The 5,064-nt window shown below is 40.5% G+C and overlaps 1 pseudogene; it reads right to left on the bottom strand.

The window, feature by feature from the left end:
* Nucleotides 1–389: 389 nt before the first annotated feature.
* LOC147015360 (gap junction Cx32.7 protein pseudogene) lies at nt 390–1,880 on the bottom strand (annotated as a pseudogene).
* Nucleotides 1,881–5,064: the final 3,184 nt, after the last annotated feature.

The raw sequence follows: 5,064 nt of genomic DNA, 5'->3' as shown, positions 1-5,064 counted from the left end.
TCATTTACATTTGTGTGATATGTCATTAATAAAGAAGATACAAGCACACCTGATGCTCGGTGTAATATATATATATATATATATATATATATATATATATATATATATATATATATATATATATATATATATATATATATATATATATATATATATATATATATATATTGTAAAACCATGATAAAAATTGTTTTTGATAAATGGAGTTCTTCCAGAAAGGTTTCATATTTGTGTCTGTTTCATCTCTTTGAATGTTTATTTTTTTCGTCAACAATAAATACTCCAATATGAGTATTTCCTTTTTATGTTGCTCATGAAAAGGTAATTAATCTCTGTTGTTATAGTGCATGTATTGTGGCAACTCCAAGACATAACTGTGCAATCCTTTATTTAAATGTTTTGTTTGTGAACATAATTTTGTTGATTTCCGTTTTTGTGACATAATGCAAAATATAATAAAAAAAAAACAATGATATCGTAGATTATGTGATAGCTTGTGGTTAGAATGATGATGAACAAACACAATAATGTGAATAGTTTTCACCACATCAAAGTACATACTGTATGATAAAGGTCGTAAGTAGTGTTTTCACTCATGAACGTGGTTATTAAACACAATCCACAGCAACTGAAAGATTTACTGGATATATTTACATCACATTTTAGTTTGACATGTTATCAATGCAAAACTTTTTACACCTACATTTTGAAACAAAGGTGTATTCTATACCCACAGATCTGTGTTTTTGGTATAATTTTGTGACGATCGCTTCCCATTGCCAATGTGCTGCATTTTACAACTGATAACTCTTGCATTTTTCCGTTCATTGCCTTCCTTTTTAAAATATGACAAATCCTTGTTCAAGCTGATCACCACATCATTGTCGTCATAATGTTTTTTTGAGAAGTTTGAAATGCTGCTTCTTGTTTCTGTTTTATTTTCGGCATCTATCGCTACCAAAGCTTGGGACGAGTCATGAGAAAATCGAGACGTGTTCCTTCTCAGCTTGTGTGTTCCGACGTGGATTGCAACCACCATAAACTTATTCCAACACAAATGGCTCAGTTCCACGATGTTGAGGAGCACACAAAATGCGCCGACACTAAACATGAACATGAGGAAGATGCTTTTTTCCGTCGGGCGTGATATAAAGCAGTCGACAACGTGAGGACATGGGAAAGCATGGCATACATATCGAAACGGCACACTGAAACCGTACAGCCACCACTGACCCAACAAAAACACGACCTCCAAGAGTAACCTGCAGACTGCGTGAAAGACGTAACAATTCCAGACGGAAGGTGGTAGCTTATGCACCGGTCGTTCGTCATCACCAGCTTGCTTGATTTTCTCCATCGTTGGAACCATCTTCAGCCCATCCTTGCAGAATGCCAAAACATCTTCAGTTTGAAAATGCCCTTGCTGGTCTCCCATATTATGTGCTGGACCATCAGTGCTGTTGCAGGATTGGACCTCTTGGCTCTCAACAACGCTGCTGGTCGGTAGCTGATGCCAGATATAAACGAGGAAGGCAAGCGACGGAGCTGAAACGAGGATTATCTGAAAGACCCAAAAGCGCGGGTGAGAGACCGGTGCGAAACGGTCATAGCACACTGTTGTGCATCCCGGCTGCATTGTGTTGCAGATGAAGCTCGATTGCTCATCCTGATATACCCCTTCACTGGCAACCGCAAGCAGGAGAAGCCGAAAGACGAGCATGACTGTGAGCCAGACACGACCAGGGAGTGTGGAGTGTTGGTAAACGGCATCGAGGAGTCGTTTGAAGAGTCCCCACTCGCTCATAGTGCTATAAACGTGTCCTTGTTGCAGACACAGTAGCAGTTCCACTGCCACCATGCCAGTTTCCTTGCCCTTATTGGGTGACATGAGCATGCCAGCCACCGCTGCCTCTCTCAAAGCACACCACATTCCCATCTCCTATTAGTCCCTTTTAGTAGGATCTGTTTAATGCACAACCACTTGACCCTCTTTGAGCTAACTGCTCGTTTACTTGCAGCAGAGAGGTTCAGCAGCGAGCAGTACTTTATATCTCTCTCTTAAAAGGAGAAGAGATAACATTTGTGTGAGGTATTCCAGAAACAGAATGATACTCTGAAGGTTGACCCTACACGGCCAGTATATTATACCATGGAGGCCTTGTGCATACCTGAAAATGATATCACAAATCTTATAATAAATAGTGGAAAAAAATATTTATACTGAATGTCACTCTGGCAAAACAAACTTTTAAAATTATCATTTTATTACTTTGTTGATCACAATACCATGACTTATAAGATTGTTCTTAAAGGATGGCCAAGGTTTAAAAAAAATTAATAAATAAAAGGAAAAGAAATGATATCTTGTTAAAAAAATTTTTTTTTTTTTTGTTTCGGTTGAAAGCTTTTTTGCTGCTTTCTCACACTCTACATTTAATGACATCCTCATAAGGGACTTCAACGCAGGAGGCCATTGGAGGACCCATCTTGCCAATATCTGCAATGCCTCTGGTACCTGTGTAATTCTAGTTCAAATTCCTCTTTTTAAAATCCGGTATTTCTTCTTTTTGGCGACATTTCTTTGTTTATATTTGCCCAGTTTTGTACAATCGTGCATTGGTCACACCTGAGTTGATTCAACCGGGCTTCCTGACTATCACGTGGCTTCAAGGCTCATTTAATTTGCCCTTCAATGCAATGACGATTTACTTGTAAAATGACTTTATTTGTCATTTATATAGTTCTGGGGCTGCCAGGATAGCTTAAAAGTGTGTGCACTCGTCTTTGAGCTGCCGAGCCTGGTTTTGAATCTGGGCCCAGCTATAAATGGTCGCATTAAGCCAGAAGACCCAACTGTCAGCATTAAGGGGTTTTTGGGGGTTTAAAAAAAAATTGTATATTGTCGCGGCTCATGGGGAGCAAGAACATAAAAAAGATCGGGATGTAATAGAACAAAAGGAATAGCAGAAAAATAGGTGGCAAAACACCAACAGCAGGGTTCAGGGACAAAATAGAGGGAGACTTGGACAAATAATGGATTTGCGGAAGAATGAGAGGTAGGTGAGGATGCACGAGGTGGACAAGATGGATACAGAAGCAAACTCAGGAAGGAAAGACAAGAAATTTGGAAAGACATAGGCTTGGGGAGGGTTAATGGGGATAGAAAAGAGCATGGTTTTAGATTTGGAACACTCTGAGATAGTCGTGAACAGCTGTCTTGAGAGCTGGAGAGAAGGATAACTTTAAAGAGGATGTGGAAGTTGGTTTCACAGGTGGGGGGAAAAAAAGAGAAAAGCTTGAGTGGAGTTGAGCAGTGCTTCTGGATTTTGGGAGTTTGACCAGAAGGGGGTTGATGGTGGACCGTGTGAGACCTGCTGAAACCTGGGGGTGGGGGTTTGTACAAAGCACGGAAAGAGTACAGGGCGAAAACCTAGAAAGGTTTGTGGACGTTGAAGATTCTGTGGGGAAGCCACGATTAAACAGAACAAAGAAATGAACAAAAAGGAGAGAGGAAGGGAGGAAATGGTTACCTGAAATTTCATTTCCTCCCATACTTTCCTCTTTTTCCCCTTTTGTAAATTAGGGAGTAACCTGCAAGTGAGCGGGTTTGATTCGGTAAGGTTACTCGAGGTAGATAATATTCCAGGTACAGATGGGAAGGGTGGTCTTCATGCTTGAAGATCTGAAGATGGGGGTGGTCTACATGAGATGAGGGTGTTCTGAATGCTTGAAGCCCTGAAGGGGGAAAAAAAAAGACTGAACAGTCTCTTGAAGAATGTTCTACACACTGTACTGGAGAAGTGAGGAACAAAAAAGTGTAAATGGGCAATTCACCTGGATTTGAAGACTTTAACCAGGAGATGATTGCCTCGATTTTGGAAGTTTAACTTGGAAAGGGTTGCTGGAATAATCACTCAGCTGTGAATTCACAGGAGGCTGTCAATTTTGTGAGATGCTGAAGATCCCTTGCCAATTTGCATTCATCTTTGAACTGGCTGCACCGTTTAAATGCACTCCACCATGAAGGACAATAGGACATGCATCACCAAATTGTACAGACAGTGCCCTGTCAATTTTAGTTGATTGGGTGTTCTTTTTTTTTTTACGAGGAACTTGATGTCAATACTTGTGCTGGGATAATATGTTTATGATGCTCTTTGTTCCACAATACACGCAACGATGTTGGCCGCCGTCTTGGTTTCACTTGTATTCTGGCTAATTTAACCCAGTGATGATAACTTTCTGTTTAACTTGCTCACAGTAGGTGATGTCAGCACAAAAGTTCAGCATATAACTCCATTACCTTTGCATGATGTCCAACAAAAAGTGCATATCAACTTTGAACCTCACTCACATATGATACAAATATTTTGCGGCCGTTCGGGGTTTTCCCACATGAACAACAAACTAAACTAATGGTATAGTCTTGCGCTCTGTGCCATCTGCTGGAAGTGATATGCATGGGGAGGGGGGAATGAAACACCCAGGGTGATGAACAAAAGCATTTCCCATCCCTATGACAGAACTATATATTAAAAGTGGCACTTTTCAGTGATGTAAGGTGGGATTACTGTGTTGGGTGCACACTTCATGGATCACATTTCATAATCCTTAAACGAGCTCAGCTATTTTCAAAGTGTACCAAAGCGCAGAGGGAGGTTGAAGAAGAATAACTTTGTCTTTTTAACCATCTGTGCCTTTTGCTTTCAAAAGCCTTTGTTGGATGATATTGTGACACCCGTCCTGTGAATCTGCTGGAGCATCAACTCGGTGCCGTTTTGGGGACTCGTGGATCTTTCGAAAGGAAATTGAACCCACATTGTAGTCTTGGTGGTCTTTTGACATTTCTATATCTAAAGAATTTCATGTCCTTTCTGAGTGCAATTCTTCATGGCCGTGGTCCTTGCCCAACGATGCGCTTTGAGCGATGGTAACTGGTGGCGATCCAAGTTGAAGAATCGTCTCATCTTCGTGTTCTGAAGCTTGGAGGTGAAGGAGCTTTGCACATTGGAATCTTATATTTTTGCTTTTAATTCTTTCAAACCCCTTCCTGGAGTACTGCAG

The sequence above is a fragment of the Eptatretus burgeri genome, chromosome 12 (assembly GCF_056783735.1).
Source record: "Eptatretus burgeri isolate ZD-2024b chromosome 12, Ebu_testis_v1, whole genome shotgun sequence".
In the NCBI taxonomy this organism is placed as follows: Eukaryota; Metazoa; Chordata; class Myxini; order Myxiniformes; family Myxinidae; genus Eptatretus; species Eptatretus burgeri.
The sequence above is the reverse complement of the archived record's forward strand: the minus strand, read 5'-3'. Positions and strand labels throughout refer to the sequence as shown.